Source organism: Macaca fascicularis, chromosome 5, assembly GCF_037993035.2.
Source record: "Macaca fascicularis isolate 582-1 chromosome 5, T2T-MFA8v1.1".
Lineage (NCBI taxonomy): Eukaryota > Metazoa > Chordata > Mammalia > Primates > Cercopithecidae > Macaca > Macaca fascicularis.
This window is the reverse complement of record NC_088379.1, coordinates 192418686-192438486: the sequence shown is the minus strand read 5'-3', so window position 1 is coordinate 192438486 and position 19801 is coordinate 192418686. Positions and strand designations below refer to the sequence as shown.

The window sequence follows — 19801 nt, the reverse complement described above, 5'->3', positions numbered from 1 at the left end:
TTAACAGAGGCCTTTTTGCTAACAAAATTTAGTGCTTTTAAAATAAATGTTAAATACTTTTTAAAATCATCTTTCAATTACCTCTTGAATCTTCACATTTTCCTGACACAAGAAAGTCTTTCTTTTCTCCCAACATTTAACAGAGGCCTTTTTGCTAACAAAATTTAGTGCTTTTAAAATAAATGTTAAATACTTTTTAAAATCATCTTTCAATTATCTCTTGAATCTTCACATTTTCCTGACACAAGAACAGAAGGATATATGATCAAAGAAAGAAAATACTGTTTGTATTTGCTTTCTTCTCATTTGGGAATTAGAGAGAAAAAAATGTGTAGAAATATGCTAAGTATGTAGGAAACACTAAGAAATGTAAAGTGACATAGAAAAATATAATAATAAGCCAGTAATTATAAATGCAACCCATGGAAATGAAGGTGCTCTGCATAGAGGTGTGTAGCACACAGCGATTATGGCTTCTGACACACACTTCAAGGGCCGCTGAGAAAGAATCTGGATCTGGAATGAATTTACAGCAGAAGAACAGATCATCGTGGTGGATGGGTGGCAGGACTAGATTGCAGCTCGGGACAGGGCAGCATGCGGGGCTCGCATTGTGAATTTTAGCTCCAGATATACTGCAAGAACAAACCAGCAGTCCTGAGAGGACCCACAGACCTTCTGAAGGAAGTGGACTGCTCCTGCAGGGCCCGGGAGACCCCCGCAAAAGTGTGAGTGCCCCAACTGCAGAAGTGGAAAAGGGAGACCCTCTTCTCCCAAACACACCCCACTGGGGAAGCTGAAGGTCTGTTTGTGGGAGGATTTCCAACTTCACCTGGAGCTGAGTCAATCCGGAGAGCCAGGCGAAATACAGGGGTAGAGAAAGCAGCGGAAAGGCCCGGGGGGCTCGCTGGGTCCCAGAGCAGCCCATTCCTGCTGGCACCACAGGCATCCATGGGGAGAGGAGGGGGGCAAAACTCCACAGGGGGAAGGAAATCTGTAACTGAACTTTGTAACGATTTGAACTGGGTGAGAATCCTCCTGGCCAGAAGTCAGAGGAGGGCACGAATCCGGGGTGCAGCCTCCACAGGAGGGGGAGGAACCAAGGCTTTTTCTCTCGCAGCTGGGAGGCGGGTAGCCTGGGGTAGGTTTTCAAGCCTGTTTCCCTCTCCACCTGTAAACAGACTGGGGACTGTTGGGGGGTGCACGGTGGCAGTGAGACTGGCCCGTCGGTTTGCATGGGAGCTGGGTGAGCCCTGTGATTGCCGGCTTTCCCCCACTTCCCTGACAACCTGCATGATTCAGCAGAGGGAGCCATAATCCTCCCAGGTACATAACTCCAGTGACCTGGGAATCTCATCCCCAGCCCCCACAGCAGCCACAGCAAGGCCAGACCAAGGAGAGCCTGAGCTCAGACATGCCTACCTCGCCCCTACCTGAGGGTCCTTCCCTACCCACCCTGGAGGCAGAAGACAAAGGACATATGATCTTGGGAGTTCTAGGGCACCACCCACCACCAGTTCCTCTCCACACCACCACAGCTGATGCTCTCTGGAAAGCACCACTTCCCAGCAGGAGGCTGTAACACCAGCAAAAAAATAGAGCATTAAACCTTCACAGAGTCCATTGCACTCTCCTTGCCTCCCATCGCCACCTCCACTGAAACAGGCGCTGGCATCCATGGCTGACAGACCCATAGACGGTTCACATCACAGGACATTGCAGACAAACCCCAGTACCATCCCGGAGCCGGGTAGACTCACTGGGTGTCTAGACCCAGAAGAGAGACAACAATCACAGCAGTTTGGCTCTCAGGAAGCCACATTCGTAGGAAAAGGAAGAGAGTACTACATCAGGGGAACATCCCAGGGGACAAAAGAATGTGAACAGCTTTCAGCCCTAGACCTTCCCTCAGAGAGCCTACCCAAATGAGAAGGAACCAGAGAACCAACCCTGGTAATATGACAAAACGAAGCTCTTCAACACCCCCGCCAAAATCACACTAGTTCACCAGCAATAGATCCAAACCAAGAAGAAATCCCTGATTTAACTGAAAAAGAATTCAGGAGGTTAGTTATCAAGCTAATCAGGGAAGGAAATAGCACACAGACCAATGGAACAGAATAGAGAACCCAGAAATAATCCCAAATATTTACAGCCAATTGATCTTTGACAAAGCAAACAAAAACATAAAAGTGGGGAAAGGAAACTCTTTTCAACAAATGGTGCTGGGATAATTGGCAGCCACATGTAGGAGAAAGAAACTGGATCCTCATCTCCCACCGTATACAAAAATGAACTCAAAATGGATTAAGGACTTAAACCTAAAATGTGAAACTATAAAAATTCTGGAAGAAAACATCGGAAAAACCCTTCTAGACATTGGCTTAGGCAATGATTTCATGACCAAGAACTCAAAAGCAAATGCAATGAAAACAAAGATAAATACCTGGGACTTAATTAAACTAAAGAGCTTTCACAAGGCAAAAGGAACAGTCAGCAGAGTAAACAGACAACCCACAGAGTGGGAGAAAAATCTTCACAATCTACAAATCTGACAAAGGACTAATACCCAGAATTTATAACAAACTCAAACAAATCAGTAAGAAAAAACCAAACAATCCCATCAAAAAGTGGGCTGAGGACATGAATAGACAATCCTCAAAAGAAGACATACAAATGACCAGCAAACATGAAAAAATGCTCAGCATCACTAAGGATCAGGGAAATGCAAATCAAAACCACAATGCAATACCAACTTTCTCCTATAAGAATGGCCATAAAAATAAAAAAAAAAAGTCAAAAAACAATAGATGTTGGCATGCATGCGGTGAACAGGGTACACTTCTACACTGCTGGTGGGAATGTAAACTAGTACAGCCACTATGGAAAACAGGTGGAGATTCCTTAAAGAACGAAAAGTAGATCTACTATTTGATCCAGCAATCTCACTACTGGGTATCTACCCAGAAGAAAATAAGTCACTATTTGAAAAAGATACTTGCACATTCATGCTTACAGCAGCATAATTCATAATTGCAAAATCATGGAACCAACCCAAATGCCCATCAATCAACAAGTAGATAAAGAAACTGTGGTATATGTATGCGATGGAATACTATGCAGCCATAAAAAGAAATGAATTCACAGCATTCACAGTGACCTGGATGAGACTGGAGACTATTATTCTAAGTGAGGTAATTCAGAAATGGAAAACCAAACCATCATATGGTTGTCACTGATTGGGAGCTAAGCTACAAGAACGCAAAGTCATAAGAATGATGCAATGGACTTTGCTGACTTAGGGGGAAGAGTGGGAGGGGGCAAGGGATAAAAGACTACAAATACGGTGCAGTGTACACTGCTCGGGTGATGGGTGCACCAGCATCTCACAAATCACCACTAAAAAACTTGCTCATGTAACCAAATACCACCTGTACCCCAACAACTTATGGAAAAATAAAAGAAGCAAAGTACAAACAAACAAAAAATAATTTATAGCATGAATGATGTTAAAAAAAAAAAACCCACAGAGACAAGATAAGAGATAAAAGGAGATGATGCACTATCTATTCTGTGGGAGGGGGAGAGGGAATAGAAAGAGCATGAAACAAGTTCAATTAAGCAAGTATTCAAAAATTTCTGGATTCTCTCTCTCTCTCTTTTTTTTTCTTGAAAAGACCAGATATTGAAAAGAAGTTCAAAAGTATATGTACTGACAAAGAACTGCTGGAACTTGGGTGACGGAATTTTTTTGTTTGTTTGTTTGAGACGGAGTCTGGCTCTGTGGCCCAGGCTGGAGTGAGCGGCGCCATCTTGGCTCCCTGCAAGCTCCGCCCCCGGGTTCCCGCCATTCTCCCGCCTCAGCCTCCCGAGGAGCTGGGACCACAGGCGCCGCCACCGCACCCGGGTAATTTTTTGTATTTTTAGTAGAGACGGGGTTTCACCGTGTTAGCCAGGATGGTCTGATCTCCTGACCTCATGATCCGCCCGTCTCGGTCTCCCGAAGTGCTGGGATTCCAGGCGGGAGCCCCCGCGCCTGGCGGGCGAAGAATTCTCTTTGTCTAATGCAGATAAAGACGACAGGGACAGGCATTTCACCACTGTTTGGCGAGAAGAGACCGTCTTGGGGATTCTCTGTAAAACTGGTCAGTACCTTCCACATAATGGAATTCTGTTTCAAAAATCCAAAATCCTTGCACTAGAATTCAGTGTTACCTGAAGTCTTGAAGGAGCTGATATTTTGAGAAGGAAAGAAACATCGGGGGGTGGGGGCGCTCTAATCGGGGACGCCCCCCACCCCCCACGCGCTGCGAGGCCTCCCGGGGCGCCCGGGCCCGAGGGACGCGGAAGGGTAGTGGGGCGGGTGTGGGGCGGGTGTGGGGCGGGTGTGGGGGGGCGGGTGTGGGGCGGGTGTGGGGGGGCGGGTGTGGGGCGGGCGTGGGGGGGCGGGTGTGGGAGCGGGTGTGGGGGGGCGGGTGTGGGGCGGGTGTGGGGCGGGTGTGGGGCGGAGGAGCTAGGAGGCAGAGTGAAGTGGATGCACCTGGGGCTCCAAGGTCGTACTTCGCCTCCCGGTGCGAGCCCCTTGATGGAGCGTGTTTCTGCGACTGTGAGGACGCCCGGGCGCGGGCTCCTGGGTTGGCCCTGCTGCTGCGCTCCCGGGGGTTGGGTGTGAGCCTCGCGCCCAGGGCGCATGTCCTTCCCGCAGGGGGCGCGGCGGCTGCGACCCCTGGGCCCAGCACAGAGGCCGAGCGCAGCGTGCGGCCCCGGGCCTGCCTTCCTGCTGAGCCAGCGCTAGCTGCGCGCGTCCTGTCCAGGAATGTCTCCAAGGGCCCCCTCTGTATTCCCAGTGTGCTGACAGCCCGTGAAATTGAGCGTGGCCGCTGAGGTTGTGTCTCGATGGGAGGACGCTGGAGATGACGCGCACTCTCAGCACCGGGCTCACTGGAAGTCATGGGAAATGACCGGACCGCGGCTGTGGCCCTGTATTCCACGGACAAGCTGGCCTGAGATCGGGAACAAGGAGGAGAAGGCGCGGTCGGCACGGGGGCTGCTGTTCGCTCCGAGGAAGCGCCCAGCTGTCCCCAGGCCATGGCGCCAGCATGTGGTGAATCCGACTTCCTGGAAAGGACAGACCTGCTACTACCACTGAGCGCTGGCGGAGAAGCCGGTGTCCAAGAACGTACAGCTCCTCATGGATCACAAAGATCCCGGGAAAGCCCTCTTCATCGGGCTGACCACTGCCAGCCTGCATCAGTCATCTTGGGGATGGCTGCATGCGCCGGCAACCAAGGTGCTGGGACCTACCACGCTTCCCTCGCTCCGCAGGAGTAGCTGCCGGCACTGACAGTGCAAGCTGACATCTTCTCTTGCAGCCCAGCCATGGCCATTATCTGCAGCCATCAGCCAGCCACCCACAAGATGTTGGAGAGGTCGATGCAGAACCTCTAGATGAAGATTAAGGCGAAGGAGAAGGAACAGGTGGCCGAGGTCCGGAGGGAGCTGAGGAGGGCGATGGCCTACCACAAGACTTGAAAGTCCAGAAGTTTCCTGGAGAAGAAGAGGCGGTTCCTGGAGAAGTTGCAGGAGCAGCGGGCGCCACTGAGTGCACGGGCCACGCACAAAGAGGAGACCAAGCAGGCGGCCTTGGGCACGGTCCGCGCTCAACGCCCTGGACCTCGCATCAGCATTGCCTGCTGAAAGCGGTTCGAGTGCCTGCCAGTGGAGATCTACAACGGAAAGCAGTGGAGAGGTGCGCGTAGGCTCCCGTGGACATGGCAGGAGAAGACTTGAATTCTGACACCAGCGGTGTCTCTGTTGAAACAACTTTTTTTGTTCACTATTAAAACAATATTGGGGAATTTTGTACAATAAAATATTTTGTACAAAATAAAAGAAAACATTTACCATTTTTAATCAGAAATAAAGGGGTTGATAGAACACATGCTTTTGAAGACTAAGTGGAAGTTCTAGAACTCCTTATTCTTAGAGAAAAGAATAGCTCAAAATTCTAATTAGAAAACAAAATAGAATGTAATATCTTTTGTGTACTATAAACAATATATAGAACAGCTTTAACCTTTACATATATGGATACTTTGCAGGTAAAATTAATCCACAGGAAACACTAGAGGAGTTAACTAGAGAAGTTTTCCAAAATCATCCCTTCAAAGAAGAAATCGAGTAAAAAATATCTACTGTTAAAACTTATTGTTGGGTTCTAATTTTGTAAAGAATGGTATTACATCAACGCTTTCCTGTCAGGCAGCTTGTTCAGCTCTCCTCTTTCTCTCTCTCTCTCTCTCTGGCTCTGTTTGCTTATCAGTGACTGTGTGGAGGCCTTGTGTAGTCCTGGAGGCCTCAGGCACCAACTTCCCTGTACATCACAGCACCGTCACCTGTTTTGGAGATTTCTGGCCTTGTCTGTCGTAGGTACCATCTGAGTACCTGCATAGAGCCATGCCCTGCTGCCCAACTCCGGTGGGCACCAGCATACTGAGCTGTGAAGCATGGTTTCCTATGCATCCAGAGGGGTAAAACCTGTCTATTTAGGCTTGTTTCTTGATTAATTCTCAAAAGAGAGCATTTACCACGCTCTTTACCTGTTTGATTTCTGAGCTAATTGGCAACTTAGATGTACACAGCAGACGTAAGCCTAAGATGAAAACCTTGAGCTACCTGCTATTTCTTTTGACATAGAAGAGAAAAGAGCTCCAAAAGATCCACAGAATCAACCTGTGCTATTTAAAAATGTGAACACAGAACAAATGAGGTATTTGAGAATTGTAACTTTAGTGGTTTTGGAGAGCGCCCTCTAGAGCACGGTGAGAAAATTACCCTGAATGTGGGAAGTTGAGGAGAGATGAGATGGAGGAAACAGTTGCCAGGGCTATGGTCTGAACGTGTGCCCTGAAGTTCATGTGTGGAAACCCAGTGTCCAGTGCAACAGTGTTGAGAGGTGGGACCTAAGAGAGGTGATTAGGCCATCAGGGGTCTGCTGACATGAATGGATTGATGTCATTATTGGCATGGATTAGTCATCCTGAGACCGAGCTTGATACAAAAGCGAGTTTGGTCCCCTCTTGCTCGTGGGCTCTGCTGTCCTTCTGCCATAGGATGGCCTAGCCTGGCGGCCCTGGCCAGATGTGGGCCCCATGATCTTGTATTCTCCAGTCTCCAGAACTGTAAGAAATCAATCTTTGTTCTTTATAAATCACCCAATCTGTAGTGTTCTGTTATAGTAGTGGAAAGCCGACTAGGACAGCCACTTTTTTTTTTTCTTTTTTTTTTTTTTTTATGATTTTAGCAGTAAGGGAAAGCTAATAAGATTGAAAGGTGAGGTAAGATCTTGGGGCGGTACTTCTCAATTTGGTGGGAATTTATGAGTGCTATTAGAAAAGAGAAGGTGGAATTGAAGATACTGAAAGGGAAAGAAAGAACATGCTGGATGGGTGAACAGGTAGCAAGGGACCCTAGGCATTGACAGATTGAGAGATAGTGTCACTTTGAGCTCAGAAGCATGGTGGGCTGTGAGATGCACTTACATCTTCCTCTCCTGTGGGATACCAGTTTTTAGGTGGTGTCCAAATGCCACTGAGTCAGTCTTCCTTGGTAAAAAATGCATGTTATTAGTAACAGTTGAGACCTGTATTAGGGTATCGAAGGACAGGGCTATTTCCCCTGGGCCTTCTGTTTTAGGGGAGCACACAGAGCTACAGGGTGAGCAGAGAGTCAGCCAGGTAGGTTAATCAGGTGGTGCTAAAACATAACTGTTCAGTCCTCTGCCGGTAAATGCCATTGGGTCTCTGCCTTTCTACATTCACAGGCCTCTCAGAATGTGCTCTAGTAACTTCCTTTCCCCTTCAAGACAGCCTTTCATGCTCACTCTACTATTCTTGTTTTGCCTGTAGAAAACATTCTTGGGAGAAGGAGAGACACACGTGGCAGATTTGCCTTAGGGTCTGCACTGCCAAGGGTGCTCCCGGTTGCAGCTCATAGATCACAGTGCAAGGGAAAGTCATGCTCTCTTTCAAAAGATAAAATGTCTCTTTTTCAAGAAAATTTTACACAGCCAAGTAGAGGCGAGCATATATCCTGTCCCATTTGGTCTTTCTCCCAGGCATAATGCACTCCAGGGTTTGGAATGCAGTAATCTTATAAAGTCACTTTTTTTTCTCCCAAATTTGACAAGAAACTGTTGAGAGACATGAGGTGAATGGACATACTAGTTTAATCATTACAAAATAAAATAGTTTTACCTAGTAAGACAGCTAATTTTTATTGTGTGAGAGGACAGCCCTTTAAGGGAATCTATTACAATTTTCTGTTTTAAAGAAAAAAAAGCTTATTCTAAGCTCCAAATTCCACAAATAACTATATTATTATATACAGACTTACAGGAATCCTTGTGCTATCACCATCAGCAGAGCACAAGCAAAGTCCAGGAAAAATAAAGTGTGACCATGGAAAATCAAGCCTTTTAATGTCTTCGCAGCACAAAACCACCTTCAGTCATGAAACATGCCCCTGCCTCCTGGACTGTTACTGGAAACTTAGTTCACTAAGTATAATGAGTCAAAAGGGAAGTTATAGGAAAGTATGAGTTCTAGACAGTAAAACACCCATCCCAATGATTCATAACATAAATTGTTTAGAGATAAATGACAGAAAAAGGGAACTCCCACACATAATAGACATTATATTCAGCTGCTTAACAAAATGAGAGAAAGAAACAAAGTGACATGGCTTTGAGGGGAGTACTTTGCTATATGAGACTATGAACAGCCAGCACTGAGTATCTAGGATGGGCTAGACATTGTAACAAACACTGGGCCTGTGTCATCTCCAGTTCTCACAATGACCTTAGAAGTGAGAAAATCCCCCTCCCTCCCTCCCTCCCTCCCTCCCCCCTTCCTCCCTCCCTCCCTCCCTCCCTCCCTCCCTCCCTCCCTCCCTTCCTTCCTTCCTTCCTTCCTTCCTTCCTTCCTTCCTTCCTTCCTTCCTTCCTTCCTTCTTTCCTTCCTTCCTTCCCTGTCTCTTTCTTTCTTTCCTTCTTTCTTTCTCTCTCTCTTTCTCTTTCTTTTCTTTTCTTTCTTTCTTTCTTTTTTTTTTTTGTTAGAGTCTTACTCTTGTCACCTAGGCTGGAGTGCAATGGCACTATCTTGGCTCACTGCAACCTCCACCTCCCGGGTTCAGGTGATTCTCCTGCCTCAGCTTCCTGAGTAGCTGGGATTACAAGCACCAGCCACCATGCCCAGCTAATTTTTTGTATTTTTAGTAAAGACAGGGTTTCACCATATTGGCCAGGCTGATCTCAAACTCCTGAATTCAGGTGATCCACCCGCCTCAGCCTCCCAAAGTGCTGGGATTACAGGCATGAGCCACTGTACCCAGCCTTATCTGTCCATTTCATATATGAGACACCTGGGATTCAGAGAGAAACTATAGTTAGATGATTTGCATGTGGAAGTGCCTGGACCCTAAAACTATTCATGATCTTTCTCTATCTCTTGATGCCTGATTACACTGTAGGATACTGTTATTTGATGAAACGCTAAGATAAAGTATAATAATATCCAAAGCAAAGTAAGTCCCGTTGAATACAAAATAATCACATCCTATAATAATTATATTAAAAATTAAAAACAAAGGAACTCAGTGTGAAATTAAGTCAAATGTTGAAAATAGCATTCGTTTTGGGAAAAAAAAGTGCCACTGAGAGATGAGGCTGTGTGGTCTTGAACAGACAGAGGTTGCCGTGATTGTATAACTTGGGATCCTGTTGTTTTGGGCTGTTCCTTAATTCGCCCTTCAGGGCTCTTTTCTGGCAAATCACCTGTGTCGTGAGTCTGATATTAAAACTCATTAACTGTCTCTTCCAAGCGGAGAGTACAAAGATAAATCCCCCACAGCAAGGAAGCAGCAGTACTGGAATATCCTACTGCCACTTCCAGACTGGCCTACTCAAATCATCTCTCCCAAATTCTCTTTCTCTTTGTCCTCGAACATAAACAAACAAGACTTTCTCATATTAAACATGCTACTGCCAACAATTATATGAAAAAAAAAAATAGGCCAGGATTTGTCCAGTTTGGCCAGAAATACTATCTGGGTTTTTACAGAAAATATTTGCCAAACCCTGATCTAGACAAATTAGGTGATTTTAGATTGGATAATTCTTTTTATGTTGAATGATCATGATATAAACATAACTGATTTAGAAAGACAAATTGTTCAGTATTCACAGGTAAGGAACAAAGATAATGAATGAGCTTGTGTCTGCTACCTGTTTTTCATGGTAGATCCCCTCATTAAATGCCTTGGCTGGCATTTTTCACAACACCTCTAGTTGTTTGCTAGCAGAAAATTAATGCTGACCAACTTTCAAAGTTCCTGACTCTTATTTTTGTGTTTCAAACATAAGATCACCTGATAAATTATTCCTTGCAGCCTGTGAGTGGCAGGCCAGCCGGTCTGTTTTCTCCCTCAGAATAACAGCAACAAAGATCGACTTGCTTCTTTCATTATTTACACGTGAATCCTCATCAACTACTTTATCCGACCCCTATGCTGAGAGTCCTCACACGCTCGAAACTTAAATTCAGCAGCAGACGTGTGTGAGCAGGCTTCAAAGGCAGCTTCCAAATGTACTGTCCTTTTGGGATTAGAGCCCAGAAAGCCTCACGGGACATGATGGCTTTTCTTGAGAAAAGTTGGGCTGCACTGTAAGTGTGAATGATGTGCAGAGGAGACGCTAACGGAAGATGGATGCTTGATGTTGCAGCTGAGGCTGCTGCAGCCCTCCTTAGACATCTCACAGCATTTTCCATCTTGTGGAATGCTGCCATCAGGTCGTCAAGAAAAGTCATGAGTGGGAGTCACGGGACAGTTATTTATTTCCAACGACTTGTTCGCTTGCTAAAACACAAGCAGGAACTTCACAAACAGAATTTCCTGAGACCATGCTAGTGGATGTGCTGAAGGCAATCTAATGAGGTAGAAAGACTGGAATTTGGGATCCCAGTGACCCAGAATGAGTTTAAACTCATTCTGCCATTTCTTTGTCAACATAATAAGAGGCACTTAACTGCTCAGAGTGTCAGCAACCTCACTTGGAAGATGAGATGTTTTTCATAGGGCTGTTTGAGAATTAATGTGACAATATAGGTAACATACCTCGTTGCATACCTAGCAGGCACGCAATAAATATTATTACATTATTTCCATCCACTAGGATTCTATACTCTTTTGACGTTTTGAGACACATAATACTTATAAGAGGCCCATGGAAATACTATACTCTGAAAATGGCCAAAAAGACACACACACACACACACACACACACACACACACCTTACTTGTATGTAACATAAACATAATCTTTGCATAACTGAGTGGAGAAAGACCACCCAGTCTGGGTCTCATTGTGGTGGTTTGTGTCTCTGGCTTATATTCTTCATCTGCAAAGTGAGAGGATGGAACCAAAGCTCTCGCAGGGCCGCACGGATGACCCGTGTCTGTGGCGCTCCAATCCTGATGCTGTGAGTGTGTTGCTCACAGGTCGCAATTATCCATTCCTCTTTATTTGAATTGGTACTAAGTACGATATTGCATTTATACTTGGTCTGGAAATGTTATTCTGTACTTTAACATATGCATGAATATGAGATTTTGTAAATTTGCTTTAAATAATATAAGAAAGTGCCACCTTCAGGCTCTCCCTCTGTCTTCTGCTCACAGCTGAATGCAACAGCCCCGGGTTTCCTGCTCTGTGAGGAACGGCTGGACCACATCTCCTGCTGGTGACAAGTGTCAGAGTAAGCTAGCCTTCTTTACTCTCCTCTCGCGCTCTTGCTCTTTCTTTCTCTGCAGTTTTTCTCATCCCTACTTCCTCATTTGGGGAAGGGAATGAAGTACTTTTGTTTAAATATCTCCACCTGATTTTTAGACTGCATGTGGGAATGAAAGCCAGAGACATGGAATAATATGAACAATAAATGTTTCTGCTAAACTGTGTCAGTGTGAACCAAGAAAGATGACTGAGAGTTGATCAAATTCTTTTTCCAAATATGATTGTTATTTGCACTGTTTTTGTCTTCTTGTGCCTGATTTCCTTTATAAAACTGAAGCCGTGTCTCTGGTCTCCTGAGATTGTATGCTTCACTCTCTCCTTTTTATATCACACTGCAAGCTATTATTATGAGTACAGCAATGAACAAACTAAATCCTCTTACAGTAGGCAGATATCTCCTCCACAAGATAATTATCAGATCTCATGGGAATTTGTTTTTAAACTCACTTCATAATGTTGGCCCTCCTCTCTGAAAATGCTTCATCACGTTTAATATAATGTAATCATAAACCATGGTGGGATGCATGGAAGTTGTTTAAAAGCCATTTCCTAAGAGGGAAGGGATGGGGAAAGTTAATTATATCTAATGGCCCTTGATCTCCCATGAGAATAGTCCTTCCCACCTGATAGAAAAGAGTGGTTTGAGAAAACAGGAAATCTGATAAGTAGCTTCACTGTTTTGTAAAAGGTGAGTGGTCCACTTGTACTGGATGCCAAAGCTACTGTCTAAATGAGAAGCATTTAGAATTGCATATTCCTTAAAGAAAAAGTGACAAGCAGAAGAAGGGTCAAAGCTAACACCAAAAATTAAAGAAGAAATTTTCATTTGTTTGTTTGCTTAATGATGGCAACTAGCCTGAAGGCTTTACATATTGGCAAATATAGCAGATAATGAACTATTGATCTGGAAGTTGTTCAGGAAATGCAGAGCTTAACTAAATTGTCTGTTTTCCCTTGGAAGGTACATTGATGTAGTTGGGGGTTGACAATCTATTGATCCACTCCCAAAATTCCTCTGACCCACACTAATTAAAAAGAAAAGGAAGAAAAAAAAGACCTTGAGTATACTCTCTCTGAGCCCAGTTGACATCTAAGAAATAATCCTGTAAAGACAGAAGTACTTGTGCCTCCCTAAATCTGACATCATTGTCATGCTATTCTGCCTTGTGACCCATTTTGAGTTTTATCAGTGCCACACGTAAAAAATAGCAGTTAAATCTTTCACCTTGAAGCAGACACTTAACATTTTAGTACTAAGTGAAGTACAGTGGATTTTCTCTTGCTTGTACGGGACAGGAGCACAGATAACCTCTTTGAAGATGTTTTCTTTTTCACTCATTTCTGAAATAAGGTGCAGTGGCGATTCTTGTTTCGGATGAGAGATCTACTACTTTATAATGCTCCATCAACTGTCAGAGGTGTTGAAGCCAGAGCGACTCCATCTTGAGCGAGGGGCAGGAAAATGATGCTGGGACTTGCCGGGCCGCATTCCCAGAAAGTCAGGCATTCCTCGCCTCTAGGTGTTTATGGCTAAGGAAACAGATTAACAATGTTTATTAAACAAAACCTGACCTGGGGGTGTCCAGGTATCCCGATATTTGGAGAACAAAGGCATTCCTAATTTTGCTTTAAAGATAATAATACTGATGCTTGCAAAATACAGTAATTAAAAAAATTAATCCTTTATCACAAACCCTTGTGGCAGAGCACACCTCCCCATGTATACAAGCATTGTACCTAGGGTGGACGTGTTCCTCCTCTTACTTTTGGAAACGCCCGACTCAGTCTATGGAGTAGCTGTACTTTCGCTACTTTCTTAATAAACTTGCTTTTACTTTGCACTGGGGACTCACCCTGAATTCTTTCGTGGGAGAGATCCAGGGACCCTCTTGTGCAGTCAGGATCGCGACCCCTTTCTGGTAACACAACCTCACAGCCTTAAAATTCTAAAATGGAGCCCATCAGAATCAGGCACAATAAAAAGAGTACTGCAGTGAGCTGGGAAAGAGAAGCTCGTTATCTTCATGACTCAGATCTCATTTTAACATATGTATATGCTTAGTTAATATATATCCATTATATATCTGTATGTGCCAAGCACGGTGTCTAACACTGTGAGATGGAAAGGTGAATTGGTTTGATTACTTGGAAAGAAATAAACAAGTTAATCACATCCACACCAAAATGTAATAAGCCTTGCAACAAATATACGTACACTGTGCTGGGGGAGAAAAGATACAGGAGAATTTAAATCATTAAGGAAGTTTCCCTAAGATGTGAGTAAGCATTTGCTTGATAAATTGGGACAGTGGCTAGTGCCTTGCATATTCAGGTGGGGTGTACAGACGCATGATCTGCATGGCTCATTGAAAGCGCTCAAAGCAGTTGGATCTGTCTGTTGCAGAAATGCAAGTCTGGAGAGCATTAGACATGAAGTTAGAGGAACAGAGGGCGCTCAAGCCATGAAGGGACTTGCGTGCTAATGAAAGGAATTTTTACTTTAGAAAGAAAGCCTTGGGGAGCCATTGAAGGACAGTAGGAGGTTGGCATGAACAGTCATGTACTTTAAATGTAACCCTCTGGCAGCTCTGTAGACACGCGGAGAAACAAAACCAGAGCAGGAAGAATTGCATGTTCTTGAAAGAAAAACTGATAAGAAAGCAATCAATGCAAGAAATGATTAAAGCCTGAATCGTCATCATCAATTTTAATTGAATACATATTATAAGCCAGTAGCATGCTAAGTACTTTGTGAACATTATCTCGTTTACTCTTCACAAGGAACCTATGAGTGGGTACTCTGTACTCACTTCAATGACAAAGGAACTGGGGACTCAGAGAGTTTTGATCTCTTGACTGCGATTGCACAGGTGTTAATAAAGCAGAGTTTAGATCCAGCTCAATCTGGCTTCAGAATGCAGGCATCAGGATGCATCACGCTGTAAACCAAAAGTGTCTGCGACAGATTTAGAGGTTTGTGTTGCCAAGGTTGAGGATGTGCCTGGACTGTGGAATGTGCTTTTTCCAAAGAAGGTTTTGGGAACTTCAATACTAAAGGTGGAAAGAGCAGTCAGGAGGAGAAGGAGGAAAGAAAAAAAAGTGGGGGGAGGTAGAACTTAGGCAGTGTGGTAATTACATTCTTGCGAGGCTTTGGTTAGCACTCACAGAATCTTCATTTTACGTGTGAAAAGAGAGGAGTGGTGGAAAAAGTCAAGTGTGCCTTTTTCTGGCTTGGCAAATCTACATTTCCCATGTGAAATTATAGCTGTCTGCTTGGGAACAAGAGGAAGGCAGTTTTCTTGTGTGACTTGCTTTCCCTTTGGCAGAGAGTTTGGGGCCCTGAGATTTTCTTTTCCTTTCACAGAGCTATATCCAAAGTTATTGGTAAGAGTAACTTGAAGGAAATTTTGCTATTGATCAAAGAGAATTCAGGTATAGACACAGAATGTGGGGGGAAAGATGATGAGATATTTTGTAGATGTGCTGAGTTTGAGCTACCTAAAAAAACCCTTAAAGCATGGGAAAGAATGGGGTTGAAATGGTTTTGTCAAAGCCATAAAATGCTTCATAGTAAGTAAAGTACATGTGTTTGAATATGTTATTTCAGAAGACAATCATCAAGTAGTAAGGGTGACATTCTGTTTTACTTAGGACCCTACTCTTGAAGAATTATAGCACTATCAGAAATCTTTTTGCTACACACAAAGTAATACTTAAAACTAACACTTAAAACACAGTTATTAATTGCTGTTTGTAACAACCCATGAAGTTATTCCTCCAAATTACAGATGTGAAAATACAGGCAAAAAGTGGGAATTTAATCCAAGAGTATGACAATAAATTGGCATGCCTTAACTTGCTCTTACTTTGAAATTTGCTTTAGAAGGTTTTGTTAGTAGCACATCAGCTTTTGTTCTATTTTATTTCAGAATAGAATCTTATTGAGAATTTAAAGGGAAAAAAGGAAAGGGAAGGAAGACGGTTTATAATTTAATATTGTAACTTTTTTGACTGCCACATGTGAACCAGACATCCCTGAAGGCTTTGTTCTACTGAGCAAACATGCTACACATCTCAGGACTGGACTCATCCAGATCCACTTGCTTGTAAGTTGTTCCTTTCACCTAAGAACCATCACTGAGTGCTGTGAGGGTGTAACAGCCTGATGGGTTCTTCTTCTGTGAGGGTGTAACAGTCTGACGTGTTCTCCTTCTGTGAGGGTGTAACAGCCTGACGGGTTCTCCTTCTGTGAGGGTGTAACAGCCTGACGGGTTCTCCTTCTGTGAGGGTGTAACAGCCTGATGGGTTCTCCTTCTGTGAGGGTGTAACAGCCTGATGGGTTCTCCTTCTGTGAGGGTGTAACAGCCTGATGGGTTCTCCTCTCCTGTGAGGGTGTAACAGCCTGACGGGATCTTCTTCGGTGAGGGTGTAACAGCCTGATGGGATCTTCTTCTGTGAGGGTGTAACAGCCTGACGGGATCTTCTTCTGTGAGGGTGTAACAGCCTGACAGGTTCTTCTCTCCTGTGAGGGTGTAACAGCCTGACGGGATCTTCTTCTGTGAGGGTGTAACAGCCTGACGGGTTCTTCTTCTGTGAGGGTGTAACAGCCTGACGGGTTCTTCTCTCCTGTGAGGGTGTAACAGCCTGATGGGATCTTCGTCTGTGAGAGTGTAACAACCTGATGGGATCTTCTTCTGTGAGGGTGTAACAGCCTGACGGGATCTTCTTCTGTGAGGGTGTAACAGCCTGACAGGTTCTTCTCTCCTGTGAGGGTGTAACAGCCTGACGGGATCTTCTTCTGTGAGGGTGTAACAGCCTGATGGGATCTTCTTCTGTGAGGGTGTAACAGCCTGACGGGATCTTCTTCTGTGAGGGTGTAACAGCCTGACAGGTTCTTCTCTCCTGTGAGGGTGTAACAGCCTGACGGGATCTTCTTCTGTGAGGGTGTAACAGCCTGACGGGTTCTTCTTCTGTGAGGGTGTAACAGCCTGACGGGTTCTTCTCTCCTGTGAGGGTGTAACAGCCTGATGGGATCTTCGTCTGTGAGAGTGTAACAACCTGATGGGATCTTCTTCTGTGAGGGTGTAACAGCCTGACGGGATCTTCTTCTGTGAGGGTGTAACAGCCTGATAGGTTCTTCTCTCCTGTGAGGGTGTAACAGCCTGACGGGATCTTCTTCTGTGAGGGTGTAACAGCCTGACGGGTTCTTCTTCTGTGAGGGTGTAACAGCCTGACGGGTTCTTCTCTCCTGTGAGGGTGTAACAGCCTGATGGGATCTTCGTCTGTGAGGGTGTAACAACCTGATGGGATCTTCTTCTGTGAGGGTGTAACAGCCTGATGGGATCTTCTTCTGTGAGGGTGTAACAGCCTGACGGGATCTTCTTCTGTGAGGGTGTAATAGCCTGACGGGTTCTTCTTGCCCACTGCCCAGAAAAGCCAATTCACTGAGAACAGTAGGTTTTGCAGCACAGAAAGAGTTTGATAATCACAGGGCCAACCAAGCAGAAGGATGGGAGATAATTCTCAAATCTGCCTCCCCAATAAATTCAGAGACTAGGTGTTTTTAAGGGTAGTTTGACGGGCAGGGCGTAGGGAATGGGGATGCTGATTGGTTGGGTCAGGGATGAAATCACTGAAGCTGGAAACTATCTACTTATGCTGAGTCAGTTCCTGGGTGAGGGTCACAAGACCACATAAACCAGTTTCTTGGTATGGGTTACCAGACCAGGTGGTGCCAACTGATCCATCAGAATGCGAGGTCCAAAAAATAGCTCAAACACCAATGTTAGGTTTTACAATAGTGACAGTATCTATAGGAGCCATTGGGAAGGGAGTTAGTTTCAGGAAAGGACTGTTGTCTTTGTTTAAAGTTAAACTATAAACCAAATTCCTCCCATAGTTAGCTTGGCCTATGCCCGGGAGTGAACAAGGGCAGCATGTGAGGTTAGAAGCAAGATGGATTCAACTATATCTGATTACTTTTGCTATCATAATTTTTGCAAAGGTCGTTTCAAACATCTTGCTCAGACTGTACTTTTGGGTCCATGGGGCTGGACAAGCAAAAATATATAGAGAGAGGAAAAACTAATACGGAATCAAATACATGTAGACTTCATTAGATGGCCATAGTGGGGTAGAGATAAATAATGTGGAGAAAGGAGAAGTGCTTGTTTGGAGAGTGGAGTTGCCATTTTATACAGTGCTATTGGAGAAGGCCTTGCTGATGGGGTGACATTTGAGTGGGGACCTGAGTGAAGACACTGCCATTCAGGTGTCTGAGGCAAGAAAGTTTTAGGTGATGGCTTTACGATAGCATTGGGTCGCAGTGTGCACTCTGTTGAGGTGCTGTGCTGCGGTGATGTCTTCACCAGTATAGACCAGAAGCCTGTGGCAGTGATAAGCATTTTCATAAATAGCATTTGATGCTATGTCCAATAAGATAATAACATATTCATCTCGGGTATAATAATCACCTTTCAAACCACTATATTTCCCAGAGCAACTCTGTCCCAAACATTGCATTTAGAGAGACTTTATTGCGGTGGAGCAGAAGAGCAGAACATCCAAGATGGTTACTAACCTTTAAATTTACCTGCTATATAATATTTTATAAACTTAGCTTTTCTAGAACCAAACAGTACACAACACCAGGTTAAACCAAATTTTGGCTTCTCAGGGCAGGTATCATGATAGTTCTTTCCAAGTTGCTTTATCCTTCCTTGACCAATCCATTGCCATAAAATGATAGTTTATGAGGAGAAATTTAATATCAGCTGCAACCTATGTCTTGAGGAGAATTAACCAAACAACAAATTTGTTTTGTTTTACAGAGTTATCTACAGATACTGTGTTTTGAACTATTTGTTCTCTGCACTCATAAGAAATAGATAAGGGTTTGACAAATCTTTCCAGCACCAAATTCAGGGTTAGCTAATGTAATGTATATTGTCTTAGCTTCATCTAAGTGTCTTATGATTCAATTCCAACTTATTCCCTTCCCAATGCTGGGTCTGTAATTGTCTGGGATGCTTGTCTTTAGTCTCCTTTGCATCTAGGTTGAGCTTTACAGCAAAAGTCTCATGTTTACTAAGAGAGAAGTCTCTTTGGATGTACATCTTCTCCTAAATCAAAACACTTCACTCTTATCTTTTGCTTCCTACTAAATGTCAGGCTTCTTCCCAAACTCTCCGTTTTGCTGCTTATACTCTGTTAAATTGGAAAATAGTTATCACCTCATAAAATTGTATGCAGCCAGCATAGATAATAAATGTAGGCAATTAATAAAGAAGCTATGGTTTTGTGAGTTCAATGTGGACCTGGTTTCTAGTTCTAATAAACATATATATGGACATTTCAACATTAGGTTTCAAATCTTATTACTAAACAAGATAGATATGCATCAGATGATTCAGTCCTCTAAAGGCCAAGCAAAGAAACAATTATAATTCCAGAGCAGCAGTAGCAGTAAACACTTTCTTGTGGCTTTATTCCAATGTCAGCACTTCATTTTAATGATAACTGGATCTCAGCTGTTCATTGTGAAATCCTTGAATGTACTTAACAACCTGCTTAGAGTATATTGAGTTTATAGGGATGACCAAATGAAGCTTGACAATTTACTGTAGGGAAATTGTGCAGATTATATGGGAGATATTTATTGTAATGTGGGGCTGAGCAGCAGCACACAAAATGTAAGATTTGAATAGGGCTGCATTGAAGCAGGTGGAGTCTTGCCTGCCACCGCTCTTCATCATTGTCAGGTGTCTTCTCTAATTAGTATATTTCTCTTAATTCTTGATTAGCAACTGCCAGAGCTCTCCCAAGAGCGTAACACTAATACGCTAATTTGTAAAGCACTTTGCAGTTTGCAGAGCATTTGTTCACACATATTATCTTTTTAATGCTCTTAACAATCCAATAAAGTAGGCGTTATTATGGTTATTTTATATGGGA

The 19801-nt window shown here is 44.0% G+C and overlaps 1 long non-coding RNA gene across 1 annotated transcript in view; it reads left to right on the top strand.

Annotated features, from left to right (window-relative positions):
* Positions 1-648: 648 nt before the first annotated feature.
* Positions 649-19801, top strand: part of LOC135970835 (uncharacterized) — a 143504-nt gene continuing 124351 nt past the window's right edge. The window contains exons 1-2 of the long non-coding RNA XR_010586688.1: positions 649-728; positions 11737-11813. This is a non-coding gene — a long non-coding RNA (uncharacterized lncRNA). The remainder of the gene's footprint in view (positions 729-11736; positions 11814-19801) is intronic.